This window comes from Mirounga leonina, unplaced genomic scaffold (assembly GCF_011800145.1).
Source record: "Mirounga leonina isolate KUSES-001 unplaced genomic scaffold, KU_Mleo_1.0 Mir_173, whole genome shotgun sequence".
NCBI classification, from domain to species: Eukaryota; Metazoa; Chordata; class Mammalia; order Carnivora; family Phocidae; genus Mirounga; species Mirounga leonina.
In genome coordinates, this window is record NW_023270447.1 from 88513248 (window position 1) to 88527768 (window position 14521).

Consider the following 14521-nt stretch of genomic DNA (forward strand, 5'->3'; position numbering starts at 1 on the left):
ATAGATCCAAACCACAAGAACAAAAAAAATGAATAAAAGGCAAAGGTACCTTGAAGTAATCAAAACTTCATAAAGCATGAAACAACAAGGAGGATGGGATAAAATTCAGAACATGTCAGACCATTCTCCTCGAAGTGGTCAAGATAAATATAATACCTCAATTTGTAAAATGCCATATTAAATTAAAAATCATGTCCTTTGGGTTCTAGGGTGTGAGAAAAGGCTGCCTGGGAAGGGCGTCATCCGTCTGATCGCCAGGGTCGGCTTGGCGGGCCCTCCCCGGAGCTCAGGCCCCACCCGGAGGGAGCAGGCTGGGCTTTTCATGAAGAAGCTGTTGCCCCCACTTACAGAAAATCTACTACGTTTTCTTTTGTCTTTCTCACAAGTCCCTTCAAGTTGCCCATTTTTAAAGAAATCTCATTGCCTCTACACTCCAGGTCCAAATTTTTATTCCAACAGCCTGATAATCAAATTAAAAACTGTGTAGAATCCATTTTTAACAAACGATGATCCTCAGACTCAAGAGCTTAAGTGGGTGTCCAGCAGCAGCAGGGATTTCCTGCCTCTTCTGTTGGATGAAATCTCTAGTTATGACATTGTTATGTCACCAAGACACAGAGCTTGCCAAACCTCATCTTAGACATTTATGTGGGTTTTCCTGAATTCCCTTCAGCAATTTAAATCCTAGATGTTATTGCCAGCTACCAGGAAAATTAAATAGGGAATATTCAGGAAATATAAAGTGACTAACAGTTAGCATTGCACAATTCTTTCTCATGGGCATTTTCCATGGCTGGGAAACAAACTCGAGGGTAGAATGGAAGACAGTAAAATGTTCACAGACATCCTGAGGTTCAGAATCTACAGACATATGGAGAAATTTCTGGTCCTGTTCCTGGAAGGACTGAATGTTTTCACAGTAAACCTCTCTGCCTAGGGCTTGTTCGATTGTATCTTAGTAGTCATGATGAAATACAGTCAGAATTGGGCATTAGCAGAAGTCAAGATTTAAGTTTTATGGGCACACAGTTACCCCTCTCTCCTAAGGATAATGAATTAATTCCTCATCACCTGAAGTCAAGAATGGTCATTAGAAACACATTTAGACCTTCCTATTCAAATGTAACATCCCACAATCGTTTGAGATTGTATTATTACACCTTCATGAAAAATAGGAAATCTAAATAGTAAGCGCTAACTTGTTGCCTAAACAAAGAATGCATAATTGAGAGATAACCAAGTGTGCACCTTACTCGACAGTGTGATGACCCTGTAGGGACAGGACCCAGGAAGGGAGCACGGTTCTTAGAGGAGCAAAGAACATGAACACTATCAGCTAAGAGCGTTTTCACGTGTATAAGATAGAACAACAAAGGGCAGAAAACAACTATGTGCCTGCCTGACATGGACTAAAAAGATACATTCCAAAAAATAAAAAATAGAGCTTTTTGGCCAGGATCCTTTACATCTGGAATCTCCTTGGTTTTCCAGGATAATAGGAAGTAAAACCTTCAGTGAAAACTTTACTTTTAAAACAGGCTGATTTTATCTTAGACTTTTCTGTGGTGGTGTCAGTATCTGAATGCACCCAACACGGGGAAGCTGTGAAAGGTGAACAAGTTTGTCCTCTCTCTCGCTCGCTCTCCTCCTGCCCCTACATATATGGAACAATAAAACTTTAAAAGCATGCTTGTTATTTTCGCAAAACGTGTTTATCTGAAGTGAAATACTGTGCCTTATATCTTAGAACAAGGAAACATCTACCTCTCTGCTAGATATCATTGTATCTGTAAATTTCTGATTTCCTTAGAAGACATCTATCTACAATCTATTTTTGTGTGTTCAATCCCAAAATAAGCAGCACGTGCTTTCTCTGGCCCCATTCATCCTGTAGCTACCAAAAACAGGAGGTGGGGTTTGCAGGGGGACGAGGTGGTACTCAGAATCTATAAAATCCTGCTTCTGTGAAATGTTCTTTGTACCTACTGGCCCCATCTCACAAACTAATAAACTGTCTAACTTCGTGCTGCTCTGCCCTCCAGAATACACATCAGAGCGAGATGGAAATTCCACTGACCGAATTAAAACACACTAATTGGGCATCAAATTTCTTCTGAAAATGTTCCTTCCCAGCATCATAGATGAGGTATCGTGTGGGTGTCGGATGTACAACTAAGAGGAAATTCATTCTTTTTGTACAAATAAATCATCCAAATTCACTTTACTAAGCTTTCTTATTGGCTCCTGGAAATGTTGAAATGTAGGATGTGGGGAATTTAACTGCTCAAATATTCAAAAGGTTTATTCAGTGAATGGACACAAAAAGAATGAAAACAAGACAGCTAAATCATTTCTTAGATAAGATATGTTCCTTTGCAAAAACAATTCTAGAAAATCAAAGGCTACATCTGGAATACAGACATACAGATGTTCTTAGCTTCATATGGATGCGTGCAAAAATCTCTGCCGTCCAAATATGCTAAATGTTTAAAGAAATGATCTTAAGACTTTCTGCTGTAACATTAACTCCTAGTTCATAGTTTCACCAAAAACACGCTGTATAAAATTAACCTTACAGTTAGGGAATTCCCAATCAACATAGTCAGGACCATGAATTGCAATGAGCTTTCTGGCTATTGTACAATTTTCACGATGATTCAAAAATAATTGAACATCCAAATTTTTTTCAGAAGAGTTGACCTGAACTAAGTGCCACTGATTATGTTTATAGAGGCCTGAAATAACTCTGTATTCCTCAGGTCAAGGTCAACATCAACAGTGACAAATCATGTTAATAGCATATACCCTTATATGATGTGATAAAAATGGCACTTTACCTCTGTATGGTCTTCCTCTTTCAAACCAGTAACATCATGAGAAAGACATTAGATAAATTCCAACACAGGGACATTGGACCACATACCTGACCAGTCAGTCATCCTCAAAACTGTCAAGGTCATCAATAACAAGAGAAGTCTGAAATTGTCAGAGCCAAGAGGAGCCTAAGGGAGACGTGACAACTACTGTTATCTGCTTCCGTGGATGGGCTCCTGGAACAGAAAAAGGACATCAGGTAAAAACTAAGGAAATCCAAATAAACAATGGACTTTAGCTGATAATAATGTATCAATATGGGCTCATTAACTGTAAGTAATGTCAACATGGGAGAAACTGGGTGCAGAGTATATAAGAATTATGGACTGCTTTCTCAATTTTTCTCTAAATCTAAAACTGTCCTAAAAAATAAAGTCTATTTTTAAAATCTTTATGGCTATTGTTTAAAATGCCAGCTTCGCATCTGCAACTTATCTGTAAATGGTTCAAATAAAAATTATATAGAGAAAAACAGGAAGAAAAGAATAAGATAAATGTAAAAAAATGTTAACATATGAGGACTCTGGGTGAAGGTATCTGAGAATTCTTTATACTAATCTTGAAACTTTTCTGTAAATCTGAAACTATGTCAAAGTAAAAAAAATTAAGGCAAAGAATTGCCATAAACCACCACAACAAAAAGAGACATATACTAAGTAGGGGAAATATTTGTAACGTATGTGATAGACAATGAATTAATTCCTTCATATGTAAGTCATAAGAATAAGGCAATACCACAAGAGAAAAGATAAATAAACAAGTAAGTCACAAAAGAAGTATAAGGGCCAGTCAACATGTGTATGTATGTATGTTTATGTGTGCATACACACGCACACACACATATATTCTCAACTTCAGTATCAATAAGAGAAAGGTACATTTTCCTAAAATAAAAGTTTGCTTGGGCGCCTGGGTGGCTCAGTTGGTTAAGCGACTGCCTTCGGCTCAGGTCATGATCCTGGAGTCCCGGGATCAAGTCCCGCATCGGGCTCCCTGCTCGGCAGGGAGTCTGCTTCGTCCTCTGACCCTATCCCCTCTCATGTGTTCTCTCTCATTCTCTCTCTCTCAAATAAATAAATAAAATCTTTAAAAAAAAAAGTTTGCCTAATAAATTGACCCTCAAAAACAAATAAACAAAGAAAAAACACTAAAACTAATCAAAAATTCCAAAGTTGGAGAGTGTTATCATTAAATGAGCACTGTACTGCTGGTGGGTGTCCCAACTGGTCCTATAATCTGGTTGTAATTTGGGAGTCAAAAGTTTTTAAAGACGTTCGATCCCTTTGATTCAGTATTTCCTCTACTTGATAGCATTTATCCTGAGGAAATAAGGGGAGAGGTAGAAAAATTACATACAAGGCAGTTGCTTATAACATTATTTGTAATATTATGTAAAAAGCTTAACAATTGGAACTGGTCAGGCATGAATCATGCTATATCCGTATGATGGATTACTAAGTAGCTGTGAGAATATCATATCGTGAAAGAGTGCTTATTGACAGTGGGAAATGTTAACAATATATACACTGTTAACAGTATTTATCTTTGGGTGGTGTCATTACTGTGTTGGCAATAACCTCAGACACCATAGAAAGAGATTCTGCGTGGGTTGTAGGACATAAACACAGTGGTAATTCTATTTCTGAGGGAATGCAACGGCTACAATAAGCAATTGATAAGCCTAAGGATCCACCTCTGAAAAATGATGTGAACTTTACAATAAAATATTGAGTTTTCCCAATGACAAAGAAATGTTATGTATTCGTTCATTTTGCAAATATTTAAGTACCCGCTATATTCAAAATATTATGCTAGGTGCTCTGCACGGAAAGGAGAGAAGTCTACAGAGCTGGATAAGGGAATCTCTCTGTCTTCCATGAGCTTACAGTCTAGCAGGGGTGCTCAAAACAGTTTTACAAATAACTGGAATATAAAGCAGAACACTGGATGAGGGAAGGAATGTGTCCAATTGAGATGACAACAGAGAAGATGGTATCTGAGATGAAATGGAGTCATCTTTTAACCAGTTACTATTGCTATGGGGAACACCAGGAATGAAACATGTAAGGATAGTGCAGGGAACAGCATGACCATGGAAGAGAGGCAATAAACAGAAAGCTTCTCTAGGAAAGTGTGAGTTTTCTAATTTGGCTGAAAGTGTGAAGTAAGGTGAGCTAAGAACTGGAAAAGATAGGCTAAAGACAAAGACCAAAAAGCCTTAAACATCCATCTGAGAAGTCTAAACTTAATATGTTAGGCAACTGTGGTTATTAAAGGTCTCTGAGCAGTTTGAAAATCTGAGAAAATTTGTACTGACAAGAGGAATCTGACTTTCATTGCAGGAATAAGGTGGACTAGATATCCAGAGAAACTCTCCCAGTTGCAGAGCAACTCAACTGCAAGCAAAATATTTGAAAACATCTTTATAAATACATGACTGGACTGGCAAAATAGTAGGTGAAATCCTCAGAGACCTGACATAGGAAAAAGCATGACTCCAAATGGGTAAGAAAATGATGAAGTTGCCATCTGCCAACTCCTGATGGCCACGAGCAGGGGGTCAGCAAACTACAGCCCACGGGCCACATCTAGCCAGCCATCTGCTTCTGTAAATAAAGTTTTATTGGAACACAGCCACATCCATTCATTTATGTATTGTCAATGGCTGATTTCAGGCTATAATGGCAGACATGAGTAGTTGCAACAGAGACCAGATGACCTGCAAAGCCTGAAATATTTATGCAGAAAAAGTTTGCTGACTCCTGGCCTTGGGTTTTAATGGGTTGAGTCTGTGGGATTTGGGAGACAAAGCCAGGTATCTGCATAGAGCAGGAAGCCGTAGAAAAGACTACAAGAAGTTGGGACCCTAAAAGGTGACACTTCCAGTAGATGGATTAGGAAAATGTTTGTTCTGAAGAGAGAGATGGAGAGGATACTAACTTGCCTATCTGGCTGTGATGGAAAGAAAAAAAAAATTCCCCTGAAAATTTCTTTGCCATTAGCCCATCCTCATACATGTCAGAACCCACATTATCTGTGTGGGAGTCCAAAAAACCCTTAGCCAAAAATTCAGTTTATTCAAGTAATCCTGGCTCGGTAGTGCCTCTTGGTGTCTAGCATAAACAAAGACCAATCTTTGAATTCCCACAGATAAAGCTTCAAAAAATATAAGCTTCAAATCAAAAAGCACAAAATGCATGAGTAAATAAGTTAGTAAAAGTCAAACTAAGCAGAAAAAAACAAACATCAGGAGTAGACCCACAAAACTGCAGATATTAGAATTATTAGGTACCAATATAAAATATTATGTTTACTATAATATTTACTATACAAAATAAAAGAAGAGGGTGCCTGGGTGGCTCAGTCGGTTAAGTGACTGCCTTCAGCTCAGGTCATGATCCTGGGACTCCAGGATCGAGTCCCGCATCAGGCTCCCTGCTCAGCAGGGAGTCTGCTTCTCCCTCTGACCCTTCCCCTCTCATGTTCTCTCTCTCAAATAAATTTTAAAAATATTAAAAAATAAAGAAATAAAAGAAGATATCACCAAAGAAAAGAGATTATCAAAAATGACCAACCATATTTAAGATCAACCAAAGAAAACATTGAAAAATGATAAATATAATAATTGATATTATAAAGTCAATTAATGTTAAAGTAGCAGATACAGATGGAAAGTAATAACAAACTGGAAGATAGATATGAAAAAATTACACGAAATCCAACACAGAGAGACAAAAACAGAAAGTACAAAAGAGTTAAGATACACAAAGGACAAAGTAAGAAGGTCTATTACTCATCTAATCAAAGTTATAGAAGGAGAAAAAAGAACAGGGAATGTACAATAGAGGTAACAGAAATAATACCTGACAATTTTCTAGAACTAATGAAATACAGCAATCCTCAGATATAAATGAAAGAACTTCCACAGACCAATTATAAATAAACTGCAATGCACCAACAAAAAGAAAGGCTTTAGGGGTGCCTGGGTGGCTCAGTCAGTTAAGCGTCTGCCTTCGGCTCAGGTCATGATCCCAGGGTCCTGGATCAAAGCCTGCATCGGGCTCCCTGCTCAGCGGAGAGCCTGCTTCTCCCTCTCCCTCTGCCTGCCACTCTGCCTACTTGTGCTCTCTATCTCTCTGTCAAATAAATAAATAAAATCTTTAAAAAAAAAAATCTGCCTTTGGCTCATGTCATGATCTCAGGGTCCTGGGATCAAGCCCTGCTCAGCGGGGACTCTGCTTCTCCCCCTCCATTTTCTTCTGCCCCTCCCTCCACGTGCTCGTGCATGCTCACTCGCTCTCTCTCTCTCTCAAATAAATGAGTAAAATCTTTAAAAATAAAAAGAAAGCCTTTAAAAACAGAAAGAAAAGATAATAATAATGTAACAACTACCCAAGAAACAAGAAAGAAGAAAAAAGAAATTCCTTAGAGCCAAATAGAAGGTACAGAGTTATGTGATAAAAATAAATGATAATTGGGGCGCCTGGGTGGCTCAGTCATTAAGTGTCTGCCTTCAGGGTCCTGGGATCAAGCCCCGCATCAGGCTCCCTGCTCAGCGGGGAGCCTGCTTCTCCCTCTCCCACTCCCCCTGCTTGTGTTCCCTCTCTCACTGTCTCTCTCTCTGTCAAATAAATAAATAAAATTTTTTTAAAAAAATGATAATTATCAGTAAATATATCAGTAATCACAATAGATAAAAGTGAACTAAACTCTCCAGTTAGAAGACAAATTAAAAAAAACAAAACAAAACTAGCTCTGTGCTTTTTACAAGACACACCTAAAACTAAAGGAAACTCAAAGATGAAAAAGAAAATTTTGAAAAAAGATTCACCAAAGTACAAACTAAATAAAGCCAGTGTGACTACAGCAATACCAAACAAAACAAACTTTAAAGCAAAAGCTATTACTAGTAGAGGCTCATTATATATTAAGAGAATGTTCAATTTACCAGACAGGTTTAACAATTCTAAACTTATATGCACCTAATAACATAGCCTCAAAATAGCTAAGTAAAAATGTCAACAAAATTACCAGAATAGAGTGAAGGAGAATAAACCAACAGCCAGAGAGAACCAAAGGAAGCTATAATGAGCTATCCAGATCCCCCTTGAGGGCTGAAAGTCCTACCTCTGGGATTAGACCCCATACTTCTATGATTGATGCCAGAAAATAGTCCTTACCTGTCAACCCTCCTTAGAGAGTGTCTCAGGTGAACAAAAAAAACCTGCTTTGCCCAAAATTACTCTTCCTCCCAAGGGCAACCCACATCCAATGACTGGCCAAAGGGGGTGGAAGGAATAAAGACACAGCTCCCTTGCCCAAGTTGGGACACCTCTGGAGGGCCAGTCCAGCTCCAAAGCTTTCCACAAGATCAGCTAAGGCCTATCTTGGGCCTGCTTCACAGCTCAACTTCTCCTTCTGCCCAAATCTGCTCCTTCTTCCTCCCTTCAATAGATTCCAAAAGCAAACTCTAATAAATTATCCTCCATCCCAAAGCCTGCCTCCCAAGGAAGCCAATCTGCAACAAATATCCAAGGGGGAAGCATTTGTAAGAAACCAAAAGTGTGGAATTAAAAGTCAGGAAAGAAGATAGGGCTACAAGTAGATTTTGGCACAATTCATATAGAGGTGATAATAAAAGTTCAGGAATTGAATGAGATGGCTAAGTTAGAAACAAATAAAGAGAGCTCCAGAGGATGACTGCAGGGAAGCATCTTAGGAAGAGAAGACTAGAAGGCTGAGGAGGACTGAGGAGGGACGCCAAAAATGTGTGACAGTGTAGAGTCATCGAGGTCAAAGAACAGAAAACTTCGAGGTATTTGTAAGTTACTGTGCTAAATGTTTATCTGATAGACAAGAAAATTGTTGTTGCGGACTCTCTGTATACCAAAAACATCCATTTCCCTTTTCTCCTGGTCAATTGTCCAATCTGACAGGAGGAGACCACCACCTCCTCTGGCTCAAGTTGATGTTCTTCAGGTGGAGCTGATTCTACCCATGGTTCCCACGGGGGGCTCACGCTCAGGCTTGGCCACTCAGAACACTCATTCCCTGCCCCTCTGTTTGAACTAATGAGACTCAGGCCCAGGGTTTTTGTTCGAACCATTAAATAAGCTCTTTTTTTTTTTTTTAATTAAATGATCCAGAGTTTGCTGGCAGCCATCTTGCCTCAGAGACACTGGCAGCCATGATGCCACTGAAGAACCTCAAGATGAAGTCACTACAAAATAGAACAAAGCCAAAAGTGAGAGAAAGCCCTGATGTGGATGACATTGAGCACCTGAATAAAGCAGTGCATAGAGCCACACACCCTTAGACTTGTCCATGACTGAGGCACTGAATTCCCTTTTTTTTTTTAAATGAATTTGAGTTGGATTTTTCTGTCCTGATAACATGAGGATAGGTATTCCATATTTTCAATTTCATGTTCCACTTTTTACACCAAGCAGGATAATGGAAGAATTTGTGGTGCTTGAAAGTAACTGCCTCAGTTTAAACCCACAGTGACCAGCTTTGTAACCTTGGGCATATTACTTCACCTCAGTCATAAACTGGGCATAGTAACAGCATGGACTTCACAGGGTTGTGTGAAGGTTTAATTAACTCATATAGGTAAAGCCCTAGAACAGAGCCCACTTCCTAGTAAATGCTATAAAAGCTTTAGCTGTTATTAGTGATTATTATTCCTAATTACAAAATCTGCATAAGCGTCATTTTTAATAGCTGAATAGATACTCGATATTTTACGTGCTGATCATCCTATTAACAGGTCAGTTGTTCACTATTATGAACGACACCGCATCAAACAACTTGAGTGGAAAGCTTTACTTATTTCCTTAGTGTAGAGCTAGTGAAAATATGGGTTCAAAGAGTCTATTAGAGTCTCGAAGTTTTTTTTTTTTTTTTTTTTTTTAATTTATTTGACAGAGAGAGACACAGCGAGAGAGGGAACACAAGCAGGGGGAGTGGGAGAGGGAGAAGCAGGCTTCCTGCGGAGCAGGGAGCCCGATGTGGGGCTCGATCCCAGGACCCTGGGACCATGACCTGAGCCGAAGGCAGATGCCCAACGACTGAGCCACCCAGGTGCCCCGAGTCTCGAAATTTTTTAAGGAGGAAGAATCTACAGTCTTGCTATGAAGACTCTTTTGCATTTTTATATCAATTAGGTTTCCTGTGTGCTTGTCTATAATCCCCACCACCCCACATTCTCTGAACATTTCTCTGGCTCACTATCCAGTACTTAGCATGGATTGGCACATAGTAGTTCAATAAATATTGATTGGTGAATGAATGAATAAAGGTAGAACCGCGAGAAGTGTTGGCATTCACTGAGTTCTCACAATGCTACTATACCTAATCACTGGGTATATCCCCTTGTCCTTGCATTACAGAGAAAACAGTAAAGCCATTCATATTTAGAAGTTCTGCAGGGACTTTAAGTTTATGTACAAACTAAATCTATTTTTCAAAAGGACACATGCCAGGGCACCTGGGTGGCTTAGATGGTTAAGCGTCTGCCTTCAGCTCAGGTCATGATCTCAGGGTCCTAGGATGGAGCCCCACATCTGCCTCCCTGCTCAGTGGGGAGTCTGCTTCTCCCTCTCCCTCTGCCCCGCCCCCACTCGTATGCTCATTCTCTCTCAAATAAATAAAATCTTTTTAAAAAAAAGGATACATGCCTATGGATGTTTATGAGTATGGGTTTACAAGAAGGTACTCATAGATTTGTGGCTACTTGTTACCTTCCCTTCAGAGATGCTGAGATTCTTCCCACCCCTAGCGTATTTCCCCAAGGATTACTAGTGCCTGAAATTTCACTATGGCAGATCCTCTTCTTTGGCTTAAGGTTTTATAGCCTGTTAAATGGAAATACTGATCAAGTAAGACATTTTATCTTATAAATCGTTTATGCTCCTGGAATTTAACGAAAAAACCTCCCAGACAAATTAAATCATGCATACTAATAAGCAGTAGAGAATTTTGGAATCTTGCAAAGAAAGGTGTTCAAAAATCTCTCAACAAGTATATTACCGGCAATCACAGTGAGAACATTGCAATAATGACAAAAACAGATATTGTTCTTGAACCCCGACTGGGGCCAGGCTATGTCCTAAACACTTTCCCACGTACAATCTCATTTCTCTGGTCCAGGACCTTGTGGAGTAAGTACCATTATTATCACTGTCTTACAAAAGGTGAAGTAAGTGCTTGAATCACTCAGCTGGTGAGAAAGTTAGGACGTAAGCCCAGAGCCTGGGCTCTTCTTCACTGCATCAGATTTCCTATTCTCATTCTACCCAGAATAAAAGAAAAAACCTGTCACCGAGGGATCGATCTGGTAAGATAATAGCAAATTATTTCGGAACTAAATCCAAAGAAGTAAACCTCTCAAATTTTTCTTTTAATGGTACAGTTTTGCTCTCCATATATGCTATGTGTGCTGAGCGATTCGCTTGTGTCTATATCAACAGACCTCATCTGTGTTGGTGGCAGTGAAGGAATGGAATAGATTTCTGAAATCTCTTAATGAAGGGTTTACATTAATATTTTGATTAATTTATTAATTTATTAATTTATTTATCTGGCAAGGGACTAGAGCGCACCCTACTGGCCAACTAATAGGAAATACAGCATTTACTGGGAGGGGAACGTAATGCTAAACTTTGAAGATAAAATCAGATTCACGTTTAAAAGAAACCTGAAAAACACTGTCTTGCAAACATCCACGTATTCAGTTAATGCGCCTATTGGACACTAAAAAGTTTCTAATAGTTCTAAGTTCCAGAAATGGGCTATTAATGCTATTATATTGATGGAAATACAATAATCACCAAATAGCATCAAAGTTTCTTAAGGGAGAATGAGATCAATGAAAAGTGGTTCAATTTAAAAATAAGCAACTATACAAATAGCCTCTCTAAGACTCGTACTAAGAAAAAGGTAGCCTCACAGGCTGAGTATACTGCACATATGTTTTTTCTTTTATCTCTCTCTCTCTTTTTTTTTTTTAAGGGGAAAATCTAGGAAGGGAGAGGAGTATCCCTAACTACAGAAGGGAAAAATGGAAGGTGTAAAGAAATCTTTTTCTGTGCAATTTTTCAAATGGCTGCTACAGTTGGAAGCTCAATGGAGAGAGAGTCCCTTGGGCTGTGGTGCCCTTCATGAATGAATCTCAGCTCTCACCAGCATGGATATTTTGCAGTAACCCACAAAGGCTATTGGATATATAAATATATATCTGTGCCTGGATGGTTCCAAATCATAAAGTGGCATACTAACAAATGACCTCTAAGAAATGCAATTCTTCCATTGTCGTGTATTCTTTATTGCACACTTAGCTATAAAAAAAAAAGTGCATAGTCACATTTATATCATGAATAGACAAAAGTAAATGCTCTAGAACTAAGAGGGTGATTCAGAAAGTGTCTCACTTAAAAGTATTTCTTTATAAACAACATAGAAACGCAAAAGCATCTATAATCAAGAAGAATAAACACCAAAATGTGTATCCTCCTCTGCAGGATTCAATAATATTCAAACATAAATTTGGGAAGGCTGTAAGGCCCTTGTCCAGCATGTTCCTGCTTACACACAACTTGTGGTATTGTTAGACAGGAGGAAAAGGAACAATGTCTTTAGAGAAGCAGTGTCTGTGATTCTACAGTTTCTGAGCCAGAGCCTCTCCTTGTTCTTATTCCAAGGACAGCTTCTTCTTACACAGAAAAATGGGCAAGTGCAAAGGGACAATTTGGGTCAATGTGATATAAGTCTAACATTTTAGATATTATGTTTAGTTTTTTAAAATTAAAAACTAATCAGCTAATTATACTCCCTGGGAAGTGCATCCAAATTAAATAGACTGTGAGAGATGTAAAAAAAAAAATTGACCTTAACTTTCTCTCTTACTGGAGACAATTTAAAACAAGTTAGGTTTGGTACAAAGAGAATATTTTTACTCTAAACCTCTAGTCTAGTGTTCTAATCGTTAAAAGTCAATGAATGATCATTTGATGAACACCATATGCTAATACTATTTCAAGCTGCTTAGCATTTTCCTTTTAAACTCTTCCCAAAATATTCTACAATATCATTGACATGACCATGTTATTACAAAATATCACTAGTAGACTATTAGATAAAAGATTTGTGGGGTGAAAGTCTATTCATGTAATTCAGCCACAGCTGAGAGAGCTATATTACATGAACATAATTGTAAGCAGAATTCAGTAAGATATCAACTGTAACTGTTCTTTCCTCAAAATGAAAAAAATCAAGATGTTGATTTTGCTGGTTTAAAATAGATCGGAAGAAAAAAAATGGATTAATCATGTATTACTCGTGTGATTTTATGATTTTTGATAATTTACCAAAACAGCACACCGTATAGCTCACAAACATATAGCAAGTATCCTATTGATCTTCTTTCTCTAAAGAAGGGCTGTGTTGTTGTTTTTTTTAAGATTTTTTATTTATGTATTTGAGAGAGAGACTGAGAGCATGAGAGCGGGGAGGGCCGGGAGGGTCAGAGGGAGAAGCAGACTTCCCGCCGAGCAGGGAGCCCGATGCGGGACTCGATCCCGGGACTCCAGGATCATGACCTGAGCCGAAGGCAGTCGCTTAACCAACTGAGCCACCCAAGCGCCTAAGGGCTGTGTTTTGATGGTTGCTCTTGCCATTTTCACTGGCAACGAAGAGGGGAATGTAAAAACATGCCAATAAGGCCAAAGCACAAATTACAACTGTATTGTAGTGGCTTGAAATAGCATAACGAGGGTTCCTTTTGGATGAAACTCGAGCTCATCTAGGTCCCCATTCAGTCAATGCTGCAATGTTAGGTCTGAAAAGATGTTCTCTGGCAAGTTCTCAGGCTGGTCCTTTTGGTACGCTGATAACAGCATATGGGTAAGTCTTAAACATAAATGAAACCAAAATGGGGGGCAACAATCTGGGTGGATTTTCTGTGAATCAAAAAACTGAATTTGGTTAAGAAAACCAGCAAAGAGTTGTGACTAATTTCCATCATCCTAAAATAATACTAAATGAAAGGGCAATAAGAACGTAAGTTAATAGATGGAATAACTGAACTGTTGGTAAGTAGCACAGGCATGAAAATGACCCAAGAGACCCTGTAGGCCAGAAAGAGCCCATCAGAAAGACCAGAGAGTAGAGCTCTCTGCTAAATACCTGTTGATCTTGCAACTGAAAGGGGGCAAAGGAATCCTTCAGGTGTGTGTGTGTGTGTGTGTGTGTGTGTGTGTGTGTGTGAAGGCATTGAATTCAAAATTAGGTCTTTGAATTAAATTTAAAAAGAATGTAAGTAAACAATAGGGGAGAAAAGGCAAATCATTTCATGGAGTGCGTAAGTTAATAGTTAACCTGAAAATGAGGTCAGAATCTCATTCCATATGTTAAACGACCCCAATTAGGTGGTGCTAAATGTGTAACTCTCAGGCACAATTGCTGAAACCAGAAGGGGCTCTACAAGACTAAGGAGGTCAGCCGGAGGTCTGTGGCCTCTACTTAATAGAGAGTACCATTCAGGGGACTGTTCTGGTTAAAACTGGAGGGTTTCTGTCTGTTTGCTTTTTTTCTTACTTTAGTTACTCTTGGTTTGTTATCATTTGTATTATTTATTTTACGGTTAAAC